The sequence below is a fragment of the Lissotriton helveticus genome, chromosome 1_2, assembly GCF_964261635.1.
Source record: "Lissotriton helveticus chromosome 1_2, aLisHel1.1, whole genome shotgun sequence".
In the NCBI taxonomy this organism is placed as follows: domain Eukaryota; kingdom Metazoa; phylum Chordata; class Amphibia; order Caudata; family Salamandridae; genus Lissotriton; species Lissotriton helveticus.
Window position 1 is genome coordinate 327290294 of NC_136058.1, and position 10462 is coordinate 327300755.

Sequence of the window (10462 nt, forward strand, 5' to 3'; positions counted from 1 at the left end):
GTGCAGTCATATGCTGTTCCCCAGAGGGAATACGTCTGTTCCTACGTGACTTTAAGGGTCACTATGTATTACGAGATTTTGATTCAAGATTGTCTAATGTTCCGCAGCACTTATGGGCGCAAGGTCCAACTGATGTAGGTTATATGCAAATCACACCCTATCGTGTGACTCTCAAGCCAGGTGTAGTGTTACCACGAATCAGACAGTACAGATTGCCACCCGAGGCTGTAGCAGCCTTATCCAAAATTATAGACGAGCTCATCGCTCAAGGAGTGGTTGTAGAAACTGACTCCAATGTATGTAATTCTCCGATCATTCCAGTCATGAAACGTACTGATCCAAATGCACCCCCAGTATATCGATTAGTGATCGACCTACGAGAGCTTAATAAATGTATTATTCCGCAGTACCCAGTTGTCCCAGACATCTCTTCCCTATTGACAGCCATTGATTCCGAAGCCACGTTCTTTACAGTAATAGACCTCAAGAATGCATTTTTTAGTGTTCCAATTCATCCAGACAGCCAGTTTCTTTTCGGATTTTGTTTAAATGGAAGGAGCTATATGTTCACACGCGCTCCTCAAGGTTTCACAGAAAGCCCTAGTATTTACAGTCAAGCACTTAAGAGACAACTAGATAATATTCACATGCCAACTGACACTGCCCTGCTCCAGTATGTCGATGATCTCCTGATCACAGCCCGTTCTGAACGTGCTTGCGAGCGAGCATCCCTTACAGTTCTGTATTTCCTAGCCGAGATGGGGCACAAGGTGTCCCCTTCGAAGCTTCAATTCTGTGTCCAGCAAGTGGTATACTTAGGACACTTACTGTCCAAGAGGGGTAGGCAGTTGACACCAGACCGTATCCAGTTAATAGCGAGTCTTCCTCAGCCCAAGACCCAGAAGGAGGTACGTGCCTTTATTGGCCTTACTTCTTATTGTAGACAATGGATTCCCCAGTATGCATTTCTAGCCAAGCCACTGATACAGTTAACGACACAGGAGGCAGCCGTATCGACTGTTCTCCCTTGGACATCTGAACATACACTTAGTTTCAACGAGTTAAAGAAAGCCCTATGCCAAGCTCCAGTTCTAGCTACACCGAACTACAGTAAGCCTTTTACACTTTTCGTTACTGAACGTGAAGGTACAGCATTATCTGTTCTTACACAAGATCAAGCAGGACAATACAAGCCCTGTGCTTATTTTTCGAGCACACTAGATCCAGTCGCCCAGGCTTTGCCTGCGTGCCTCAAGTCAGTTGCAGCCACAGCATTAGCTATCAGACAAAGTGATTCCATAGTTTTAGGACACTCCCTGACAGTACAAGTCCCACATTCTGTGGAAGTTCTTTTGAACCGAACACAAACTCAGCACTTGACAATTGCACGTTTAACAGGTTATGAATTGACACTGTTCCAGCCACACATAGATATTAGACGCTGCAACGTTCTGAATCCTGCTACACTGTTACCATCAGTTAGTTCAAATCCAGCCGCACACGACTGTGTGGAAGTAGTTAACATTACGACAAAGCCAAGACAAGACCTGACAGACATTCCGTTACCAGATCCTGACCTGACACTTTATGTGGATGGTTCATGTATGAGAACTAGTACAGGAGAACTAGTCGCCGCGTATGCAGTGACTACTGACACCGAAGTTATTGAAACACACCGTATTGATACCCTGTCCGCTCAAGCAGCAGAGCTAGTTGCTCTGACACAAGCCTGTATACACGCCAAGAACCTGAAAGTTAATGTTTACACAGATTCACGTTACGCATTTGGAGTTGTACACGACTTCGGAGTGCTCTGGCAGGAGAGAGGTTTCATGACTTCTCATGGAACCAAGATTCAGCATGGTCTCCTTATTCAAGCTCTGTTAGATGCCATACATTTACCGACATCCATTGCTATCATGAAATGCAAAGCACATACGAAAGTCACTGACATTATTTCCCAAGGTAACGATCTAGCAGATCGCACAGCCAAGCTTACAGCACAGACTCTAGACATTCCAGTTAATCCGACACAGATACATACTCCGGATCCGATTACATGTATGACAGTTAAGGACCCTACACAAGATGTCATAGATATCCAGTTACATGCTACTCCTGAAGAAATCAAGAAATGGTCCGAACAAGGAGGGGTCCAGACAGATCAAGGATGGGTAACGAAGGGTAGAGCCACATGGTTTCTCCCCGACTCTATGGTTCAAGTCATCATTAATACCGCACATAGTCCAGCACATTTAGGAGAAAAAGCTATGTTAGACAGTATCCAGAACATTTGGTTCAACAAGCATTTACGAGCTGCAGCCAAGCAGAAAGTCCGTACCTGTATGATATGTTGTCAGTTTAATCCAGGTAAAAGTGTCCCGGTGGAACAAGGTGGTTTCCAGCCTCCTGACCACCCTTTTGAAGTCCTCCAGATGGATTATATTCAGATGGAGCGATGTCGAGGTTTCAAGTATGTCCTTGTAGTTGTATGCGCTTTGTCCAGATGGACAGAAGCATATCCAGTCCCAGATTACACAGCCGCGACCACTGCCAAGCAGTTGGTTCGTGAATTCTTCCCTCGTTATGGACTCCCTAGAGTCGTACATTCTGATAACGGTCAGCCATTCTCATCTGAGTTGATGAAGCACGTTTCCCTGTTGTTAGGGTACCAGTGGAAGTTTCATTGTGTACGCCATCCTGAAGCAGCCGGTCTAGTCGAGAGACATAACCAGACTCTGAAAATTCGAATTGCTAAAATATGTACAGATAAAGGTGTGGACTGGCTAGTAGCTCTGCCAGTCGCTTTGTTTTATATGCGCATGGTCGCACATTCCAGATCAGGTCTGTCCCCGTATGAGGTCGTTTTCGGCCGCCCCCCTAACATGTGGGGTACTCCTAGACCCCGAAGTATTACTGATGTTTCATGTAATATGCTGACAGATTACCTAGCTTCCTTGATGTCTGCCCTCAACTCATGTCGTTCACAGGTTGCTGCCGCATTTCCAGACAATACCGAGGTGGCACCGCATGAGATCGTTCCAGGTTCGATGGTACTCGTCCGGAACTTTGACAGATCAAGTCCGCTGGAGCCTCGATGGAAAGAGCCCCGTCAGGTCCTCCTCACCACCCGTACAGCCGTGAAATTGGAAGGACGCCGCGGCTGGGTGCACCTTTCTCATGTTAAACTTTTTAATGGATTGAAACCGGTCTCCAAGAACATTTCCCAGGATTCAAAGACTTGTCAAAACATTGTTCCTAAGGACTGTCCCGCAAATGACATTGATACAACCCCTCCCTTGGTAGAGAAAACTCCGCAGCAGGAGTATAAGTTAAAACTCCGGTCTAGTAAAATAAGTCAGTCAGTTTGATTGTCTAAGTCCTCCCCTAGGTGAAACGGTTAGACTGTTTCTGACATGTATAAAATAGACCCCCATAGTGAGAGAGTTAGTAAAAACTCGAACCGATGTATCGTTTTTCTATGGTTCATATTATTTCTCAGCATTTTGATTTCCTGCACTAGTTATGCACTTTTTCTATGTTTCCCAGTTCCTCATGTAAATAAGTCTGCTAATGCTACAGTAGAGCACACGTTTAGTGATCTGCCTCCTCACGAATATTCATACCGCCTCGCTATGCGTAATAACTCATTTATCCGTATGTTACATTACTCACACCAGACCAGCAATGCCACTAATTGTTGGGTGTGTGGTCGACTCCCCCCTTTCCAGACCCCGAAGGGAGTTCTGCCACTTTTTCCTTATCCATTCTCACATAATGGTTCGTGTGGAGCATGGTCCACGTTAACGTCATCCTCAACAGATATGTCTTTTCTTAACAGTACATGTTTCCCAGACAAGCAAGGTTTCCCTCACCGAACAGGGTTAGATCTAGAAAATGAAGTGTATAATTTAGGTAATTATTCTTCGAATTTTATGGTCCTGAATGTTCAGTCTGATACTACTCCAGACTTACCCGCTATTTCAGTACTACCAGTCAAAGGCGAATTATGTGTCCGAAATAAGGGTTCCGTACATGTAGGACATAGTGAATGTACTACTATTGTCAAGTATAGTGACAGTGGGAAATCTATTTTCAAAGCTTCACGTCATTCATATTTTATTTGTGGTCAAACCGCATATGTTCGTCTGCCCCTCGATTGGGAGGGAACCTGTTACATTGCCTTCCTACTGCCACCAGTTTTTCTAGCCCCACCTGACTACCATAGGAATTCCTTCCTAGTACATACTAGACACAAGAGAAACCTCCCGATTGTCGATTATACTGAAACTGCTGCAGAACAATTCATTGATATTGATAAAGGTGTTTTCCCTTATTTAGGTACAGTTGTAAACAGTAAGCTAATTCGTAGATTAACAAGAACCCTTGAAGCTGTAGTAGATGAGACTGCCTCCGCTCTAGGTAACTTAACTGAAGAGCAATCTGCTATGAGATTTGTCGTTTTGCAAAATCGTCTCGTCCTTGACGTCATACTGGCCGATAGGGGCGGGGCCTGTAGAGTCATCGGATCTAGTTGCTGCATTTTCATTCCAAATAACGCGCCGTCTGTTTATTCAGCTATAACCAGACTTCATAAAATTGCCCATCTGTTACACCAAGATCCAGGCACCTGGACATGGTCCGGTTGGTTCTGGAATATAATTTCCGCATGGGGATGGAAAATATTGTCCTTTCTAGGTATTGCAGTAGCGATCATATTTAGCTGCTGCCTCTGTATACAATGTGGCCCTGCGATTTGCGGCATTTGTGCTACCTCTTGTATTCCTAGTCCCAAGCCCCGTTCTAAATCCCGTTCCAAGACAATTCGAGACGAGCAAATGATACTGTATGAAATGATAGATGGTATCATGAATATTGATGTTTCCTGATGGAAACGTAGTGACAAGGAGGGAATGTGGAAAAGTAAATTTTGTCATGTTCTGTGTCCCTACGTGTCATCCATCATATGTTATGTGTGCATGATTAAATATGCATATGCATTCCCCATGTCTAATTAATGACGCAATTACAGTTGTGTCCACCTCTAGTATGCCAGTTTCCAGTCCTCGTGAATACTACGAATATCAGGCCTATGTAAAGCTACGTTGCCACGTTTCTCGGTGTGCACGTTATTCCATTATAAAGTCCCCGTTTCTAGGCCTCAAAAGGGCCCGGACATCAGATTCAGCTCCTGTCTCCTGAAGCCTCGCTAAGGAGCGATACAGCCCCCACCTGTATCCTCGACCTTTCACTTACTTCCTGCCTCGCAGTGCCCGGTGCAGCCTGGCTCAGCCTCTGAGTCTGCCAAGACTATGTTATGATTCCAGTTATCAGTTCAGTCCTCCTTCTCTGCATTCCTAAGCTACTGAACTGCATCAATAGTTTCCGTCATTGTCTAGCCTATGCGGCTCCATGTTAAGAGAAATACTGTATTTACTGGTCATTTAATATTCTTCATCACGTACTACATGTAGAATAATGCATGGTCCAGTCTCAGAATCAAGTTAGCCTTTCCCCTCCTGACTTCTAGTTTATATCAACATGTTCTCTAAACATCAGATACTAGATAGGGTTTAGGTGCATGTCGCTCCGACCCTCCAGACTTTAGTCTCTGCTCCTAGCACAGAGTTCATAGCCCCCAGCTTCTCCTAGTGACACGTCATTGCCAGTTTGTGCGCACCACCAGGTTAGAGGTCCCGGCTCCTTAGGTAGCCCCCTCCAATGTTTCCGCCCCATTCATGACATATTCTGTTACGTCTGCACCACATGTCTATGTATACGCCCAGTTACACCTCTTTTTACTCTTATCTTTCGCGACTGCTACGCGTCACGCCTTCTGCTCCACCCACTGCTACGCCTACTGCAATGTAATGCTATGTGTTTGCGTTATGTATATATGCTCGTGTATTGTTATTAAAAGTTAGCGCGCTCATCCCAGACCCAGCCCCAGCAGCTGCTGGGCCCCTGTCACCCTGCTGGGCCCTGCCATCCTATTCCCGTGCAGGTCGTCCTGTTCCTGTCCTTATGCTGTATTAAACCTGCAAAACTCCTACTACCTCGAATCTTGACTCTTATTTATTGAGCTATCTGTTATGATATATGTCTAGTCAAAAATAGGGTATTATTTATTTATTTACCACAGTATGTAGAGGCATTGGTCCTATGTACGACTGCCTATTCAAATAAAATAACTATGAAACAAATATCTGTTTTTTAAATGATCCAGTTTCCCTTTAATAAATAATATTAAGGACTACTTCTCCTGTTCTAAGTTTCAAGGTTGTACTTTCTGGCAGAACTTAGTATGATCCTCACACTCTTTCATGATGTACTGATATTTTGTCATTCTGATTTTACTGAAAAGTTGGGGATATAGCTCAGTGGTAGAGCATTTGACTGCATATCATGAGGTCCCTGGTTCAAATCCGGGTGTCCCCTCACGCTATTTTGATTCTGTTGTTTGTAATTGGGACTTTCCATCAATTCCATTTGGATCATCTTTGACAGAGTCAGTGTTCCCTTGGATATTGCACTTTAATAGCATTTCAGTGTTTCCTGCTCAAAACCTGTGAGTAACTGCAGTTTTTAACACTCGGCTTGGTATTCCCTTTGGGAAATTTCTGAAACATCATTGATCAATTTTGGAATTCGGCTCTTCCTTTCACAGCACTAAACAAAGGGAATGGACTATGAAACCAATTGACAACTTTGTTATACTGTTTGGTGCTTTCTTGTATTGCACTGAAGAAATGGCGTATAAAACTTGGCAGCGAAGCAGTCAATCTATTTCTCATTTCACCTGTGTCTTCAGTCTTACATATATTCCACCTCTTCTCTGTGCATGCAAAGTATGTGTTTGTTTGAAGCACTTCATTTTTGTGCAACGTAGGAACGATTTAACTTCTCCTTAAAAGCTCTGCCTACGTGCAAGATGTACGAACTATCATTGCAGTTGCAAGAAGGCTGGTCTGAAGAATCAGGCCATTTGCAAACGCAAAATGGCTTTTTCTGATGTATTAAATGGAAGGTATTCAAAAGGGGTGTTTGGGTGTACCTTCCAAATACCGAATTGTAGTGGTACGTAGAAATGTTTTTCCACCATAATTTGGCCCAAAGCAATCATACTCATCACCATCTCAGTGATTGTGGTAACCAATCCTCAAATGATAAGGTGTCCCATAACAACCTCTTCCCCTTTAAGAATGTTTCAAAACAATCATTGTATGTAGAGGCATTGGTCCTATGTACGACTACCTATTCAAATAAAATAACGATGAAACAAATATCTGTTTTTTAAATGATCCAGTTTTCCTTTAATAAATAATATTAAGGACTACTTCTCCTGTTCCACAGTTTCAAGGTTGCACTTTCTGGCACAACTTAGTATGATCCTCACACTCTTTCATGATGTACTGATATTTTGTCATTCTAATTTTACTGAAAAGCTGGGGATATAGCTCAGTGGTAGAGCATTTGACTGCAGATCAACAGGTCCCTGGTTCAAATCCTGGTGTCCCCTCACCCTATTTTGATTCTGTTGTTTGTAATTGGGACTTTCCATCAATTCCATTTGGATCATCTTTGACAGTCAGTGTTCCCTTGGATATTGCACTTTAATGGCATTACAGTGTTTGCTTCTCAAAACCTGTGAGTAAATGCAGTTTTTAACACTTGGCTTGGTATTCCCTTTTTGAAATTTCTGAAACATCATTGATCAATTTTGGAATTCGGCTCTTCCTTTCACAGCACTAAAGAAAGGGAATGGACTATGAAACCAATTGACAACTTTGTTATACTGTTTGGTGCTTTCTTGTATTGCACTGAAGAAATGGCGTATAAAACTTGGCGGCGAAGCAGTCAATCTATTTCTCATTTCACCTGTGTCTTCAGTCTTACATATATTCCACCTCTTCTCTGTGCATGCAAAGTATATGTTTGTTTGAAGCACTTCATTTTTGTGCAACGTAGGAACCATTTAATTTCTCCTTAAAAGCTCTGCCTACTTGCAAGATGTACGAACTATCATTGCAGTTGCAAGAAGGCTGGTCTGAAGAATTAGGCCATTTGCAAACGCAAAATGGCTTTTTCTGATGTATTAAATGGAAGGTATTTGAAGGGGGTGTTTGGGTGTACCTTCCAAATACCGAATTGTAGTGGTACGTAGAAATGTTTTTCCACCATAATTTGGCCCAAAACAATCATACTTCATCACAATCTCAGTGATTGTGGTAACCAATCCTCAAATGATAAGGTGTCCCGTAAAAACCTCTTCCCCTTTAAGAATGTTTCAAAACAATCATTGTATGTAGAGGCATTGGTCCTATGTACGACTGCCTATTCAAATAAAATAACTATGAAACAAATATCTGTTTTTTAAATGATCCAGTTTTCCTTTAATAAATAATATTAAGGACTACTTCTCCTGTTCTAAGTTTCAAGGTTGTACTTTCTGGCAGAACTTAGTATGATCCTCACACTCTTTCATGATGTACTGATATTTTGTCATTCTGATTTTACTGAAAAGTTGGGGATATAGCTCAGTGGTAGAGCATTTGACTGCAGATCTTGAGGTCCCTGGTTCAAATCCGGGTGTCACCTCACGCTATTTTGATTCTGTTGTTTGTAATTGGGACTTTCCATCAATTCCATTTGGATCATCTTTGACAGAGTCAGTGTTCCCTTGGATATTGCACTTTAATAGCATTTCAGTGTTTCCTGCTCAAAACCTGTGAGTAAATGCAGTTTTTAACACTCGGCTTGGTATTCCCTTTGGGAAATTTCTGAAACATCATTGATCAATTTTGGAATTCGGCTCTTCCTTTCACAGCACTAAACAAAGGGAATGGACTATGAAACCAATTGACAACTTTGTTATACTGTTTGGTGCTTTCTTGTATTGCACTGAAGAAATGGCGTATAAAACTTGGCAGCAAAGCAGTCAATCTATTTCTCATTTCACCTGTGTCTTCAGTCTTACATATATTCCACCTCTTCTCTGTGCATGCAAAGTATGTGTTTGTTTGAAGCACTTCATTTTTGTGCAATGTAGGAACTATTTAATTTCTCCTTAAAAGCTCTGCCTACGTGCAAGATGCACAAACTATCATTGCAGTTGCAAGAAGGCTGGTCTGAAGAATCAGGCCATTTGCAAACGCAAAATGGCTTTTTCTGATGTATTAAATGGAAGTTATTCGAAAGGGGTGTTTGGGTGTACCTTGCAAATACCGAATTGTAGTGGTACATAGAAATGTTTTTCCACCATAATGTGGCCCAAAACAATCATACTTCATCACAATCTCAGTGATTGTGGTAACCAATCCTCAAATGATAAGGTGTCCCGTACAAACCTCTTCCCCTTTAAGAATGTTTCAAAACAATCATTGTATGTAGAGGCATTGGTCCTATGTACGACTGCCTATTCAAATAAAATAACTATGAAACAAATATCTGTTTTTTAAATGATCCAGTTTTCCTTTAATAAATAATATTAAGGACTACTTCTCCTGTTCTAAGTTTCAAGGTTGTACTTTCTGGCAGAACTTAGTATGATCCTCACACTCTTTCATGATGTACTGATATTTTGTCATTCTGATTTTACTGAAAAGTTGGGGATATAGCTCAGTGGTAGAGCATTTGACTGCAGATCATGAGGTCCCTGGTTCAAATCCGGGTGTCCCCTCACGCTATTTTGATTCTGTGGTTTGTAATTGGGACTTTCCATCAATTCCATTTGGATCATCTTTGACAGAGTCAGTGTTCCCTTGGATATTGCACTTTAATAGCATTTCAGTGTTTCCTGCTCAAAACCTGTGTGTAAATGCAGTTTTTAACACTCGGCTTGGTATTCCCTTTGGGAAATTTCTGAAACATCATTGATCAATTTTGGAATTCGGCCCTTCCTTTCACAGCACTAAACAAAGGGAATGGACTATGAAACCAATTGACAACTTTGTTATACTGTTTGGTGCTTTCTTGTATTGCACTGAAGAAATGGCGTATAAAACTTGGCAGCGAAGCAGTCAATCTATTTCTCATTTCACCTGTGTCTTCAGTCTTACATATATTCCACCTCTTCTCTGTGCATGCAAAGTATGTGTTTGTTTGAAGCACTTCATTTTTGTGTAATGTAGGAACTATTTAATTTCTCCTTAAAAGCTCTGGCTACGTGCAAGATGCACGAACTATCATTGCAGTTGCAAGAAGGCTGGTCTGAAGAATCAGGCCATTTGCAAACGCAAAATGGCTTTTTCTGATGTATTAAATGGAAGTTATTCGAAAGGGGTGTTTGGGTGTACCTTCCAAATACCGAATTGTAGTGGTACATAGGAATGTTTTTCCACCATAATTTGGCCCAAAACAATCATACTTCATCACCATCTTAGGGATTGTGGTAACCAATCCTCAAATGATAAGGTGTCCCATAACAACCTCTTCCCCTTTAAGAATGTTTCAAAACAATCAT

The 10462-nt window shown here is 41.9% G+C and overlaps 1 non-coding gene across 1 annotated transcript; it reads left to right on the forward strand.

Moving 5' to 3' along the window:
• The first annotated feature begins 9607 nt into the window (after window positions 1-9607).
• Window positions 9608-9679, forward strand: TRNAC-GCA (transfer RNA cysteine (anticodon GCA)). Its single transcript has one exon. It is a non-coding gene; the product is annotated as a tRNA-Cys (tRNA).
• The last annotated feature ends 783 nt before the right edge of the window (window positions 9680-10462 follow it).